The sequence below is a fragment of the Rhinatrema bivittatum genome, chromosome 6, assembly GCF_901001135.1.
Source record: "Rhinatrema bivittatum chromosome 6, aRhiBiv1.1, whole genome shotgun sequence".
Classification (NCBI taxonomy): domain Eukaryota; kingdom Metazoa; phylum Chordata; class Amphibia; order Gymnophiona; family Rhinatrematidae; genus Rhinatrema; species Rhinatrema bivittatum.
In genome coordinates this window covers 205,621,975-205,638,757 of record NC_042620.1, presented here as the reverse complement: position 1 = coordinate 205,638,757, position 16,783 = coordinate 205,621,975, and the positions used below count along the sequence as shown (strand labels likewise).

Here is a 16,783-nt window from a genome sequence, read left to right as displayed (position 1 = left end):
ATTTGTTAAATGATAATTATATAACAAAATGCAAAATAAAGAATATATAACATCATAAAATGTGACCTATAGGCTGGGCAATTTACCTTGGTAAAGCAAGCTTGCTTACCTGTAAAGAGGTTCTCTGTAGACAGCAAAAATGCCATGACATGTAGGAGATCTCATTTGACAGTGCTGAAGGTACCCATCTCTCATAGTTCAGTAAAAATGTTATTTAGCGTGCACAGTGGTCCCCACATGTGCTGCCTCACAAGGCCCTCAGTCTTTTTTTTTTTTTTTGAGCTTAAACTCTAGCTAGGTAGCTTAATTTCCAGGGAGGTAGGCAGGCAATATGCACTGCTGTCTATGGAGAACACTGTTTACAGGTAAGCAAATTTGCTTTCGCTGTCCACAAGCAGGGCTGAAGTCCTAAACTGAGTATTGCAAAGCAGAGTAGAGTAATTACTGAAAAAAAAAAAGCAATCTGGTCCCACCAGTAGAGAATAGACTATTGAGTGACAAGGCTGCACAAAACTGCTTGTCCAGAACTGTCACCTCGTGACATGTCCAGACAGTAATGGGATGTGAATGTGTGCATAGATGGCCAAGCCACAGCTTTGCACATATCCTCAATAGAAGTAAGTCACTGAGTCTGCCATGGCTTTCACTTGACGAGTCTTGACAGGGTCTATAATGTGTAAGCCAACTAATGTGCGTACAGTCTGCTAGCCAATTTGACAAAGTTCTCCTGGCTACTGCCACTCCCAGTCTATTGGGATCAAAAGAAACAAACTGTTGAGAAGCTTGAAGATGAGGCAGAGTCCTTCTGAAGTAGTATACCAAAGCTCTTACAGTACAAAAATGAAGAACCTTCTCACCTCTATGTGTATGACTTTGGGTGAAACAAGGAGGGGAGAACAATAGTTTGACTGATGTGAAACACCGATAACATTTTAGGAAGATATGTAGAGTGAGTACACAGGACCACACTGGTGGGGGAAGAACTGAAGGCATGATGAATAAAAGACCAGTGCTTGCAATTCACAGACTCTTCAAAAAGATGCGACTGCTACTAGAAAAACTTTCCATATCAGAATCCTTAAAAGTAGTTGATTCCAGAGGCTCAAATGGTGGTTTCATGAGTTAAGATGACATTATCATCCAAAGGCACAGGAGGTTTAGTGACAGGTGGTTTTGAATACCATAATCCTTTCATAAATTTGGATACTAAAGAATGAATGGTGCTACTTCTACCTGCTAATGTCATACAGCGATGTCAGAGAAGTGCACTTTCACGGAGGATGAACTAAATCCCAAAGCAAGAAAGGGTAAAGCAAGAATTAGAGCAAGTTCTTTGGCATGCAGGCAAAAAGATTCAGACAGACAGCCTGACACTAAGATGAAAACTTTTTCCATTCGAAACTGTAGGACTTTTCAGCAGAAGGGTTCCTAGCTGGAATCATTCTCCCATCTCTCTTGGAAGGAGCAAGAAGGAAACTACCGTGTTTAAGATCCATGTCTTGAAGGCCAGAATAGAGATTAAGATGGCAGAGCTTGCCTCGTTCCTCTGTCCCTCATCATGCACAATTTAACAGGATCAGAGGCAACAATGGACAACCAGATATGATATGGGAACCACAACTGTCTGAGCCAAGCTGAAGCAATAAAGATCACTGTTGCTCAATCTTGAAGCACCTCCAAAATAGTCCTCCATGAATCTGCAATGGAGCTCATGCCACCTTGCTGTATTCTCTCTGTCTGCAGCAGATGGGCACATTGGCTCTGGCCCCAGGTCCAAGTCTATGCCTTGGGGAATGCCATGCTGGAGGTTGATATTGTGAAGCATACAGCACTTCATGATAAATTTGTCACTTTCTCTAGCAAATACTGTAGAGCTCCTCCATAGTAGTCAAGGCAGTGGCACCGGTTTTTCAAAATGCCAAATATATGTTCTATGATCACTCTTGTTCTTGTGTGTGTGCCTCTTATACTGGATTTCCACTGCTGCATGTGATGTGGACAGCTGCACGAGCAGCCAGAGCCAGCATCGCCAACAAAAAATTGCCAAGTGTTTACTATTGTTTTTAGTACCCACCCCAGAGCGTTTACATTTTAAATTTTCAGCTAATGCTTTTGGCACTCACCCTAGGCAGCTTATATGCATAGCAGAATAATATGTACTCTGGCACCATGTATCAAAGCATGTACTATTCCACCTTTGGTACCTACCCCAGACAGCTAACATTTGATTATATAGCAGAATAGTTCATGCTTTTTGCACCATGCACCAGAAAGTTTGCACTAATCTGCTTTCAGGACCCACCCCAGAGAGTTTGAACTGGCACTCGGAAGGATGGCCGGTCCTTGCACTCTAACCATTCCGAAACATGTACCTTCACCCAGGAAGTTTCCCCGTCCTCACCTACCGACCGAGTGCAGGGACGGTCTCCAGCTGCAGGGGTGAGAGGGCTGTACCTTCACCGCCACGCTCGGCTTGCACCTGCTGTCTCTCAGCCACTTCAGCGGTAAGTCCACGCCGAAGGGCCGGCTCCCGAACCGAGTCACATCTCCGAGGGATCACGGAAATCACCTCAGGAATTCTCAACCAAGGGAGGGGCCTTTAGGCATCACCAAGGGAGAGCGGGGCTCGATCTTCGTAAGTGAAACTTCTTTTATTGAAATCTTCTTTTCCTAACACTTGCTAGTGTAGGAATGTGTGTCTTCATCTGCTAGGAGACAGAGGGCCTCCTTCTGGGCGGGAGCACCTTCCCTGTTCAGAGGCAAGTTCTGCCCCAAAAAGGAAACACAAAATTTAGGATTTGAGAGAGCGGGGAGCAGAGTAACTGTCGTCTGCTACTCTTCTAGGAGGGCAGACAATATGGCTAAGTGGCAGTGCCATCCACTTACATAGAAAAGGCCTTTAGTGATTGGGGACAAATACCTCTGAAAAACAGAGGTATTTGTCGCAGTGCCATTCAGATATGGAAATATCATCCACGGCACACCTTCATAAAAAAAAAAAAAAAAGGCAGACATGGGCGCCCATGATGGATTCTTCAGACCACACAGCTTGGTTGAAATCTACCGTGGGTAGATTTCAACCAAGATGTTCGGACCGGTTTTGTGTTGAGGTGAGGCACAGACATGAGATAGAACATTAAGTTGGCAGCTTTGTGGGTCCAGTCATGTTGGGGGATATCGGTGGTGGGGAGGGGTAGGAATTGGGCCAGTTCACACTTATGATGGAGATTCAAGTGCAGGCAGTGCCAAATCCAGCATGGGGATTCGATTGACTGGAGGGCAGGGGAAGCTGCATGGGCTGCTTATGACGTAGATGAGATCCGTCGCAACAAGACAGGCATACCGGTTAAGGTGCATGTAGTTTCGACCTTGCACAGGATCAGAAGGTCGGGGTGGACCGTGGACATAAGCTGGAAGTGCGAAGTGAGCGCAATGCAACGAAGGTAAGAATGGTCGAGGGTGCATCCAGCGATGTCTCATCTCGCTGTTCCCCACCACTTTAAGAACACCAGTTCACCCCTCAGGGAGACAGATGGGGAGATGGGTCCCCCCCCTTGGCTCATTTGCCATGCTAGCTGGCCCAGCAGCCTGATGTAGCCGATGCCACCAGGGAGTAGGGGGGCTCGAACAGAGCTGCAGGGCACTCCCTGACATTGAGTGCCAGGAAGATGGGATAATAAGTCAACATTTTTAAAGAACCTTCTCCATTTTAACTGCAATGCACTCATGAAATGTTACCCAGGGAGAAAAGGCTGGAACCAAAAAAGCAGCACAACCTCAGGACTTGGGGGGGCCTTTTCATTTCATGCTCAGATAAGGATCGAACTGGGTTGAGATAGTAGTGGGAGCATCGAGCTTGAATGAGAAAGTAGTGGGAGCCTTTACCTGAACAAAGAAAAGAGGAGATAAGTGGATCGAGAGTGGCAGAATTTCCTAGGGGTGACCTGGTGTCTCACACAAGTTGCATGGTTCACCGCTTTTCTGCGTCGGGCATTGGTCCAATGTTACAGAGCTATTACCTCCATAAGTTAACAGACAACTTTCTTAGTTGTTAGGTAGCGGAACGAGTCAAATGGTTGTTACTACCTCGGGAGATAATCCAGGATATGATAACCAGGTCAGAGTCCCGGAAATGGAACAAGAACAAAGGCCCCACCACCTGTATTCGTTCTTCAGGCATATGGACATCCAGATTATCGGAAGAAAAAGTGGCCAAGAGCTGGGTACAAGCCTATTTAAGCAGCAATTTCAATATCAGATGAAAACAAGTACAATGGGTTAGTAATTGGTATGGCAGAAGTGGTATCCTGAGTACAATAGGAGCAAGTGGTTAAACAGGAACCAAAAAATGGTCAATCAATCATCAGAATGTGGAAGGGTGTGAAAGCCTTGCTGCCCCAATGGCAGGGAGCTTGGTTAGTAACATCAAGACGGCATGTCCGAAGCCCCCTGTTGTGTCCGTTGCCGCTCGACGCCCTCACTCCGCCCTCTTTACCTCTGAGGCAACTCCCTCCGGGTCTGATGGACAGTTAGCTGCCTCGGCGTCTTCTTGCCATCTCCCTCCAGCGTCTCCGGACCAGCTTGATGCTGCAGATCCGCCATGTTGCCTGATGACGTAGGACGCGCGCGCGCGCTCCGATTGATGTACCAGCAAGGGCGCGAACATCGGGGGCATCCCCCTGAGATGACGTCATCCGCTTCCAATATAAAAGGTCTCAGTATTCGCTAATGAATTGAGTTAGCAAGGGGATTGCTTCGGCTTTTCTCCCAAGCTACTTTGCCTCCTCGGACTTACCAGGGGTACCCGCTTATCGGGGGCCTCGCTCTCTTTTCTTTATTTCAGATTGCAGATAGGAACCGGTACTCGCTCCTCGAGGGCCCATGTTCCTGAACACTCTGAAGATTCTCTACTGCCTGGAAGCTATTGCAGATACAGACTTTTGTGAGTTACCATTGCTCTCTCAGAGCTTTCCCTGGAACCAGGTACTCGCTCCTCGAGGGCCTAACCCTTTCCAGCTATTGAGCTTCCTTAAGACTTTATGTGAGTTTTGTCATCCAGTTCTGGCTATGAACACAGCATACCCTGTCTACTCACTATCTATAGTTTTCTCTTCAGCTCAGCAAACCTGGGATCGCTGTTCCAGTACCCGAGGGACTTCAGCCCTGCCAGGCATATCAGCTCACTACTGCCACCTCTGGTGGTACTACTAACCTGTCTAATAAAAGAATTATCTGTGCCTGTCTCCTTACCCAAGCCTAGCCAGTGGTCCCTCTCAGGATATCCTCCTGGGGGCACAGTCAACCACCATCTGCCCAAGAATCCACCTATCTACATTCCCCTACAGCTGAGTGCCCTCTCCAAGCACTCCGCTGGTAACAGATTGCTACTCCTTCCCCATCAGGAGTCTTCAGCAACAGATTCATAACAGATTGCTAACTCCTCCCTTCACAGGAGCCAATTCATAACACCCCCACTGGGTCAGTAATGACTCAGATAGCTGCCTATCCGAGACAGAGGAGGTTTCTGATCAAAAGGGGTAAGAAGTGGTAGTTTGGCCTATACATACTGACTGAATTAGAAGCCTTCAAAATCTATCATGATTTAATAGGGGCTGTTTATTTCAAGAATTTCAAACGGCATTTGACAGCCCATTATTACTGGAGGGCACAAAAAAAAAGGAGCATCATTCATAACTATCTGTGCTATGGACATGTGGGGAGCAGTACCAAGATCCCAAGGGTGAATCCTCTGGACTTGTCCACCTGGAGGGGACCTCCCCGCTGTATCGTTGGCTATCAGTCTAGACTAATTATTTACTCCAGGGTTCGGACTACATTTGTCATCAGAGGGGTGGTTGACCAGTTCATGCGTAGCCGAAGGACAACTTCTCTCGGCCAAAGAGATTGCCGGCACACACTGCAAAATGTGCTCGAGCGTCACAGTCTCACTGACCTAGAGACAAAGGAGGGTCCCACTTATTGATGCAGCCTTGCTTGATTGTTACGGCAGGCAGCAGGAAGTAAAAAGACTAGCCCGGTCTGCAGCAATCGACATAACAGCTCGGATAGTAACACCAGTGCCGAATGGCGGACGGTAATTACATCTATGTGCCCAATAGAGTTGGGTATACAGAGAATCAGCAGTTGGAAACAAACAGGACGGCAAACAGCCATGATAAGGGAATGGGATGATGGTGATCCGATTCGGTTAATACATATGTCCGGTTGGATAAGGTGAGCACATCTAACCACAACTACTAATATTCTATTTTGCAGATCTGCCTCGGGCGCACCAATAGCTTGGACTATGGACTATATATGTTGGTTGGTCAGGAGAGCGCAGAGAAGAACCGCGAACACATTTAGGAGGGGCACCCACAAAGATGGGAAAGCCCAGCATGCAATGAAACTAGTCATAGCCTGTCCACGATGCCCGAGAGACTTAAGGGTTGCTCAGGACACAAGAATAATGCATTGAGGGGGGGACAATGATGTATGATCATTGACTTGCAAACAGCGGATAAGAAGGTGAAAATGACAGGGGAGGGTACACCTGCCTGATATGGGTTACAACCTTCTCCCGTAATGGAGAAGGTTTTCATGGGTAATGATTCAGATGGACTGAATCAAATCATGGTGAACCTAGAAGATGTGGTAGACCTGATTGATAAACTGAAGAGTAGTAAATCACCTGGACCAGATGGTTCTGAAGGAACTAAAAAATGAAATTTCAGACCTATTAGTAAAAATTTGTAACCTATCATTAAAATCATCCATTGTACCTGAAGACTGGAGGATAGCTAATGTAACCCCCATATCTAAAAAGGGCTCCAGGGGAGATCCGGGAAACTACAGACCAGTTAGCCTGACTTCAGTGCCAGGAAAAATAGTGGAAAGTGTTCTAACCATCAAAATCACAGAACATATAGAAAGGCATGGTTTAATGGAACAAAGTCAGCATGGCTTTACCCAAGGCAAGTCTTGCCTCACAAATTTGCTTCACTTTTTTGAAGGAGTTAATAAACATGTGGATAAAGGTGAACCGGTAGATGTAGTATACTTGGATTTTCAGAAGGCGTTTGACAAAGTTCTTCATGAGAGGCTTCTAGGAAAAATAAAAAGTCACGGGACAGTTGGCGATGTCCTTTCGTGGATTGCAAACTGGCTAAAAGGCAGGAAACAGAGAGTAGGATTAAATGGACAATTTTCTCAGTGGAAGGGAGTGGACAGTGGACTGCCTCAGGCAGTGGCGTAGCTAAGGGTGGGCCTGGGTGGGCAGTGGCCCACCCACTTTCCATTCAGGCCCACCCAAATTTCTTTGCAAGACACTGCAGCCAATAAAAGCAGGCAGCATCAGCAGGCACCCAAGGGAGAAAATAAAATAAAATCAGCTGGTGTGTTGCGGCTCCCGGTGTCCCACAGCCCCAGTAATACTTCCCTTTACATTCTTCCTGCCCCCGCGGGCCAATGGGAAACCTCCTATCTTCTTCCTGCCCCCGTGGGCCAATGGGAAACCTCCTATCTTCTTCCTGCCCCCGTGGGCCAATGGGAAACCTCCTCCCTTCTACCTGCCCCCGCGGGCCAATCGGAAGCCTCCTTCCTGCCAGTGGAAGGAGGAAGCCTCTGATTGGCTGGTGGGGCAGGAAGAAGGGGGTCATCAGGGTGGGAGGAGTGGCAGTGTTCAAGCCACGGGCTGGAAATGCAGGGCAGGGAGGTGACTGGGGTGTGTGTGAGACAGAGACTGGGCAGGGAGGGTGACTGGGGTGTGTGTGAGACAGAGACTGGGCAGGGAGGGTGACTGGGGTGTGTGTGAGACAGAGACTGGGCAGGGAGGGTGACTGGGGTGTGTGTGAGACAGAGACTGGGCAGGGAGGTGACTGGGGTGTGACTGGGGTGTGTGTGAGACAGAGACTGGGCAGGGAGGGTGACTGGGGTGTGTGTGAGACAGAGACTGGGCAGGGAGGTGACTGGGGTGTGACTGGGGTGTGTGTGAGACAGAGACTGGGCAGGGGGGGTGACTGGGGTGTGTGTGAGACAGAGACTGGGCAGGGAGGGTGACTGGGGTGTGTGTGAGACAGAGACTGGGCAGGGAGGGTGACTGGGGTGTGTGTGAGACAGAGACTGGGCAGGGAGGGTGACTGGGGTGTGTGTGAGACAGAGACTGGGCAGGGAGGGTGACTGGGGTGTGTGTGAGACAGAGACTGGGCAGGGAGGGTGACTGGGGTGTGTTTGTGAGAGACAGAGCTGCTGCTCCTGGTATGTGCTTTCAAGGGAAAGGAGTAGGAGAGTTGCTGGAGATGGTAAGTAAAAGTGGCATTTTAAGTTTATTTTTCTTGATTGACTGCCATTTTAATTATTGAGTATTATGTGATGTGTCTGCTGTTTTGAAATATTTTATTGATATTTGGACAATGTTTAATAATTTTTATGAGTTTTGTTGGATGTTATTCTGTTCATCAGCTGTTTTGAAACATTTATTAATATAGTTTTACAGTTATTTCTGTGTGGGGCTCTATAGCAGCTTGGCTTGTTCTGTTTTCCTAATAGGAGGTGGTGGATGCCTGGAATGCCCTTCCAGAGGAAGTGGTGAAGACCAGAACTGTGAAGGACTTCAAAGGGGCGTGGGATAAACACTGTGGATCCATAAAATCAAGAGGCCGTCAATAAAGAGTGGGTGGCTAGCCAGAATGACGGCTACTGCCTGGAGACAATACCCTTATTCAATAAACATACACATGGTTACTGTGACTCCAACATCGCTCTAAGCTACAACAGCAAGAGGAAATGTGGAAAAAAGGATTTGCACTCACAAAGTGGGGAGTAGCTGGCTTGTTACGGCGGTTACTACCCCAAACCAAATAAGCCTGATACTTCACTTTCAATGCATATCCAGCATAGCTCTCTGCTTCAACGGCAGGGGAGAAGAAAACCTGATACTTCACGCATATCCAGCATAGCTCCCTGCTTCAACAGCAGGGGAGAAGAAAAACTGATACTTCACGCATATCCAGCATAGCTCTCTGCTTCAACGGCAGGGGAGAAGAAAAACTGATACTTCACGCATATCCAGCATAGCTCCCTGCTTCAACAGCAGGGGAGAAGAAAAACTGATACTTCACGCATATCCAGCATAGCTCTCTGCTTCAACGGCAGGGGAGAAGAAAAACTGATACTTCACGCATATCCAGCATAGCTCCCTGCTTCAACAGCAGGGGAGAAGAAAAACTGATACTTCACGCATATCCAGCATAGCTCTCTGCTTCAACGGCAGGGGAGAAGAAAAACTGATACTTCATGCATATCCAGCATAGCTCTCTGCTTCAATAGCAGGGGAGAAGAAAAAAGGATTCGCACTCACAAAGCGGGGAGTAGCTGGCTTGTTACGGCGGTTACTACCCCAAACCAAATAAGCCTGATACTTCACTTTCAATGCATATCCTGCTTCAACGGCAGGGGAGAAGAAAAACTGATACTACAAGCATATCCAGCATAGCTCCCTGCTTCAACAGCAGGGGAGAAGAAAAACAACCAATAAGGGCTGAATAACACAGTCTGGGTAAAACAAATAAGCATGGGTGTAGCTTGCTTATTGCGGCGGTTACTTCCCCTACTACCCATAACTAATCAAGCTTGATATTTCACTTGGTTGCAGCTCCATCACTGCTCTCTACATTAATGGTGGGGGTGGAAGGGAAATAGAACCAAAGAGCTAAGAGAAACAGATAAGTGTGAGAAAAAAATGTGAAGCTTGCTGGGCAGACTGGATGGGCCGTTTGGTCTTCTTCTGCCGTCATTTCTATGTTTCTATAAGTGTTTAGGACCTGATTTAATATTTGTAGTGTTGCCTTTTCATAGATAGGGTTGTTATATGTTCCATAATGCAGGTGTAACTTTGTGCGGCTTAGTTTGTGTGCATTATTGCAGATCCTGGGACTGTTAGGTGCTATATTTCTCTTTCCATTTCTCCAGGTTTGCACTGCATGCAGAGTGGCTTTTTTTGGTTTTCCATTCCAGTTTCTATCTCCATATTTATAATGTGTGGTCTTTCTGTACTTTGGTGAAGGTCGGTTCTGTGTGTGTGCCTGAGGTGAGGTATTTTACTAGCATGTAGGCAATTGTCTCCATCTTATTTGTGGATGCAGAGTGTATGTTTACATGATGATAGCTTAGTAAATGACAGGGCTGCATAGCCTTTTTCTCCTGTCTACCCAGTTATCCTCTCCACACTGCTAAGGATGCATCCCAGCTGTCAGCCAAAGGGTGTGACCACCTTCAAGACATCTCTTTATCCAGAACAGTCTTTTTTTCTGTTCTTCCTTTGTAAAGAAATGGGGATGAATGTCAGGAGCCCCTGGACTCGATTCAGCAAATGTCAGCATCAGAGGAAGACTAAAACTAAATAGTTGAGCCATAGGAAAGGAAAAGAAATCTTCAAAGATATTTATCTGTTTTATTGATACAGATTAATAAGGCATTTGCTCAATTATGGTAAATATTTTGGTACAAATTCAATGATGAAGGAACCCCCTTTCCTATTTTCTTAAACTTATCAAACGCAGTAATTCATGACCATTATAATAGGCATCATTGTGTGGTAAAATATACCTTTGTCACTCTGCCTTATGCTTAATCATAGGTCAGTCCATATTTTTAAGTGTTTTTGTTGCTTAATTCACCCCAGTGATATACTCCAAATTTCTAGCAATAATCTTGTGTTACATCAGTTCAAGGTTACTTTTGTTGAAAATTATGAACCAAACTTATCTGGATAATACAATGTTATTACTTCTTCTTAACCACCATCGACTTTGAGCTTGATGCCCTCAAATTGTCAGCAATATGAGAATTCACTATATTGCTGTTCTATGCCCGACATTACACAATGTTTCAGACTAGCATCGAGTCCTTCTTCAAGGGCGTAATATATTCCACAGCATGGCGTATCTTGGCGTGGCATCAAGCTCAAAGTCGATGGTGGTTAAGAAGAAGTAATAACATCGTATTATCCAGATAAGTTTGGTTCATAATTTTCAACATAAGTAACCTTGAATTGATGTAACAAGATTATTGCTAGAAATTTGGAGTATATCACTGGGGTGAATTAAGCAACAAAAACACTTAAAAATATGGACTGACCTATGATTAAGCATAAGGCAGAGTGACAAAGGTATACTTTACCACACAATGATGCCTATTATGATGGTCATGAATTACTGCGTTTGATAAGTTTAAGGAAAGAGGGTTCCTTCATCATTGAATTTGTAATTAGTTTGAACCTAGTTCCATCTTAAAAGTACATTGCTTTTCTGAGCTTTTTTCAAGTAGAAATATTTTGGTACAACATTCCAGAGGGTTTTAAAACATCTCACAGAATACTGTGATGTATGATGAGATATCTGTCTTTATAGTAGACTAGTATATGGTTCTTTGTAAGTTATGAGATACTGCCACTTGAGATCTCTTTAAGTATAATTGAAATGCTTTCATAACTATATATTAGGTTTAGCATTGGTAGCTGCTTGAAGTAATTGAGTTTAAAATATTAAAAGTATAACAGCTGTAGCAGATTATTTAGAAATCTATTGTCAGGTGTGTGTGAAAGTATTTATCAATAAGAATATGAATTCCATGGCTCAGACTTTTAGTGCCCACCCATGTTAACCTTGGGCCCAGCCAAAAATTCATTTCTGGCTACGCCACTGGCCTCAGGGATCTGTATTGGGAACCTTACTTTTCAATATATTTATAAATGATCTGGAAAGATATACGACGAGTGAGAATCAAATTTGCAGATGACACAAAATCACAAGCAGATTGTGATAAATTGTAGGAAGGCCTTGTGAGACTGGAAAATTGGGCATCCAAATGGCAGATGAAATTTAATGTGGATAAGTGCAAGGTGATGCATATAGGGAAAAATAACCTATCCTATAATTACACAATGTTGAGTTCCATATTAAGTGCTACAACCCAAGAAAGAGATCTAGGTGTCATAGTGGATAACACATTGAAATCGGTTCAGTGTGCTGCGGCAGTCAAAATGTTGGGAATTATTAGAAAGGGAATGGTGAATAAAACAGAAATTATCATAATGCCTCTGTATCACTCCATGGTGAGACCGCACCTTGAATACTGTGTGCAATTCTGGTCGCCGCATCTCAAAAAAGATATAATTGTGATGGAGAAGGTACAGAGAAGGGCTACCAAAATGATAAGGGGAATGGAACAGCTCCCCTATGAGGAAAGACTAAAGAGGTTAGGACTTTTCAGCTTGGAGAAGAGATGGCTGAGAGGGGATATAATAGAGGTGTTTAAAATCATGAGAGGTCTAGAACAGGTAGATGTGAATCGGTTATTTAGTCTTTCGGATAATGGAAAGACTAGGGGGCACTCCATGAAGTTAGCATGTGGCACATTTAAAACTAATCAGAGAAAGTTCTTTTCTACTCAACGCACAATTAAACTCTGGAATTTGTTGCCAGGGAATGTGGTTCGTGCAGTTAGTATAGCTGTGTTTAAAAAAGGACTGGATAAGTTCTTGGAGGAGAAGTCCATTACCTGCTATTAAGTTCACTTAGAGAATAGCCACTGCCATTAGCAATGGTTACATGGAATAGACTTAGTTTTTGGGTACTTGCCAGGTTCTTATGGCCTGGATTGGCCACTGTTGGAAACAGGATGCTGGGCTTGATGGACCCTTGGTCTGACTCAGTATGACATTTTCTTATGTTCTAACATTCTTAATGCTCTCGAGGAGGCCAGAGAGGTTCGGAGTGGCAAAAGAAAAAGTCACAGGCCGCAGCTAGTTGGTCAGTTGGTGGGGGGGTGGGGGGGAGACAAACGAGGCAAGGGTCCTCCCTGCCTCATGTTTTGGCGGTTACCCGTGTCGGTTGGGCATATTGCAAGTAGTGCCGGTGGCATCACAGGACGGCGTGGTAGCTGATCAGCGCCTTGATCGGCGCCAAAGGGGGGCGCAGAATGCACCGATGGTCGGGGCCCCCTTGCTGGTGGAGAAGGCGGGGGGCCCATGGAGTAAGGCTGCCCTGCTTGGTCCCTATGGCAGGCAGCGGAGGTGACATCATTCCGGCCCGGGTATCAAATGGTTAGGTTTTTGATAACTTGTTAAATAAAGCTGCGGCCTTATTATACAAATTGACAGTTTGGTGTTGTCTTTTATTGGATGAGGGATGCATAATTGTGTGTAATGTGCCATTAAGGAGTAAGAAGGGAGGGACGACGGCCACACAGGTTAAGGTGGCGGCTGCTAGCGTTAATGATTTATTTACATTTTTGTGAAAGAACTTTGTCATTGCTTAAAAGGAGTAGTAAATTTTTGGATCTCTCTCTTTTGCTAGCAAAGAAGTTGCCATATTGGGTCAGAACGAGAGTCCATGAAGCCCAGCATCCTATCTCCAACAGTGGCTAATCCAGGTTACAAGTACCTGGCTAATACCCAAACATATCATGCTTAGTTGGCATCTGTGTCTCAAATGGCCTTGATAGAATTTGTCACTGAATGAGAAATTATGACCCCCAACTATAGTTGCGATGGAGAAAGTACAGAGAAGGGCAACCAAAATGATAAAGGGGATGGAACAGCTCCCCTATGAGGAAAGGCTGAAGAGGTTAGGGCTGTTCAGCTTGGAGAAGAGACGGCTGAGGGGAGATATGATAGAGGTCTTTAAGATCTTGAGAGGTCTTGAACGAGTAGATGTGACTTATTTACACTTTCAAATAATAGAAGGACTAGGGGGTAGTCCATGAAGTTAGCAAGTAGCACATTTAAGACTAATCAGAGAACATTCTTTTTCACTCAACGCACAATTAAGCTCTGGAATTTGTTGCCAGAGGATGTGGTTAGTGCAGTTAGGTTCAAAAAAGGTTTGGATAAGTTCTTGGAGGAGAAGTCCATTAACTGCTATTAATCAAGTTTACTTAGGGAATAGCCACTGCTATTAATTGCATCAGTAGCATGGGATCTTCTTGGTGTTTGGGTAATTGCCAAGGTTCTTGTGGCCTGGTTTGGCCTCTGTTGGAAACAGGATGCTGGGCTTGATGGACCCTTGGTCTGACCCAGCATGGCAATTTCTTATGTTCTTAACTATCAGCTTGCTTTGCAACCTTATATCTGGATATGGCACAGAATCAGTTTTTGAGCTTGTTCCCTCCGTTTTGGTTTACTAGGCAGTATTACTCAATGCAGAAACTCGTGTGGGTGTGTATGTTTAGGTTGTGCGAGTTTCAGTGTTTGAATGGTTTGGTTGGGGCTTAAAAGAAAACTGAAATGATGTTGAGTCTATATGTAAATCCTTTCAAGTACTATGTTTCAATGCCTTGTATTTGCATTGGTATCTTTGATTACTGGCTTATTGGGCCTTTGCTCTGAGAAATATAATTATAAAAAAAATAAAGACTTCATTAATCTGAGCTCATTTTTCTGTGGTTGACAAATTGTGTCAAATAACATAATTAATAACCCTTTTATTCAAATTTGGCCAAATGACCCTTTAAGAGATCTATAAATGAGATACACCAAACATAACATAAGTACCACCATGCTGGGCAAGACCAGCATCCTCTGGCAGTGGCTAATCCGGGTCACCCGGATGCCATTGGAAAGATCCTAGTCCCATTATACATTCCCAGACCCAAGAGATAGCAAGAAATTCCACAGCATAATTGTATGTTGACAGAAAAAGAAAGACTCAAATTTGTTTTAAAACAGCTACCATTTAGCTTCATGGAGTATTCCCTATTCCTAGTACTCTTTGAAAGGGTAAATAATTTCTTATTAACCTGCTCCACTGCACTGCAGTCATCTCTCCTCAAAACTGAAGAACCCTACCTTACTTTATTTTTTACACTCTTTTCAGGACCTTTTCTAATTCTGCTATATCATTTTTGAGATGGTGTGACCAGAACAGCACACAATACTCAAGGTGTAGTCGCACCATAAATATATACTGAAGAATTATATTCAGTTTTATTCTCCATTCTTTTCTAAATAAATCCTATTTGACTGCTGCTGCATGCTGAGCTGAGGATTTCAATGTTTTTATTTTGGTTTTTTTACAATAGCTCCAATGTCTTTTATTGGGTGATAAACTCCTAATATGGAACTCAGCATTGTGTGCACATAGGGTTATTGCTCTTGTCTACATTAAATTTCATGTTCCATTTAAATTGCTCAGTTCCCCAATCTGGCAAGGTTCTCCTGCAATTTCTCACAGTCTGCTTAAAATTTAACTACTTTGAATAACTGCCATCTGCAAGCTTCCACATCTCAATTACCCTAACAGAAAAGTAACTTTCCCTTTTTTGTATCTTCAAAATTGTATCAGGGATTGAAATACTGCTTGTCTGCTTATGATGCCAACTGTAACAGACTTCTAGCATCCATATCCATCCTCAGTTTCCTCTTTTGAGCTTCAATTAGAAACATTTGGCCATTAAATATCACCACTGAGTAATATCAGAGCATTTCCAACTCTGGGCTGCCAAGAAAAGGCTTGGAAATCAAACTCAGGTTTCCTGTCTGGCAATATAGGGTATTTGCCACTGAACCACCAGGCTGGCCAAGGTTACCCTTTTTATTGGATACTTAAAAGAAGTTGACATGAACTTTTAAGACCAAATGTAACATGTAAATAAAACAAACCAAATAGAAGGACTTATTCTGTTTGCTAGCGATAACACTATCGACTCACATTATCACATTTTGGTATAAGTCCATATAAAGCTGTGATTTTTAGGTTGTACAATATATGCACAAGAGAAAAATAAAACAAATATTACCATTTCAATAGGCTTAGACTGAAGTAAGATGGAATAGACATCACTGGTGACATCACTAGTAACTGAACAAAATGTGTCTTCCCATGTTAGTCAAATGTTACATAACATCTTTAATATTATATTTTTAGATCTGTTTCCTAATTGTTGTGCTTGCCTTTCACAAAACTCAGAATGATCTTCTTTCAAGCACATCTTCAAGTGGTCCCCCTTTTCAAATAGAAGGGAAGGCGAAAAGGGGCATAGAAATCAGGTGTTCTGAAAAAGGACCACCTTTTTTTTTTTTTTATTTATTATGATTTTAAATCATCTATGTACCCCACATTAGTGATTAAGGCTGCATTTTTATTTTTCACAGAAAACATTTGCATAATGCTAGGTTGCCGACAGACCCAGACATTACTGATGTCACCAAAATCTAAGCCCTACAGCTGCTGGGAGAAAATGGAGGACTTCATTTTCATCTCCCCCACCACCCATTTTTGGAGTCCCTATTCTATGAGTGAGTCATCATCCTCCTTATTTAAGAATGAGGGGTACATAGCTATGTTAAAACAAAGAAACACATACTTTGTACATCGGACTCTCTTTTACAAGGTCAACTTCCCATGTGCTGGGTCATTGTCAGAGCATAGGATTTAAAGAAAAAGCAAGTTTGCTTACCGTAAACTGTGTTTTCTGTAGATAGCAGGATGAATTAGCTATGCTGTCTCAACGTCCTCTGGGATGATCAAGGTGGAGCTTCTCAAAGATCACAGAGCTTTGCTCTATGCAGTTGTGTGTCCTTTCCCGCACAGCTCCATGTTTCTCCTCAGTCTATAACCGCCTAACCAGTGAAGCTTTGAACTTGGAGGCTGTCTAGGGAGCCAGATGGGTCAGCATGGCTAATTCATCCTGCTAGCTACGGAAAAACACCATTTACAGTAAGCAGACTTGCCTTTTTCCCTGAAGATAGGCAGGCCGAATCAGCCATGCTGTCTGGGAGTCCCCA

General features: G+C 44.1%; 1 protein-coding gene across 5 annotated transcripts in view; it reads right to left on the bottom strand.

Annotated features, from left to right (window-relative positions):
* Positions 1-16,783, bottom strand: part of SENP2 (SUMO specific peptidase 2) — a 238,984-nt gene that overhangs the window by 142,167 nt on the left and 80,034 nt on the right. The window lies entirely within an intron of this gene.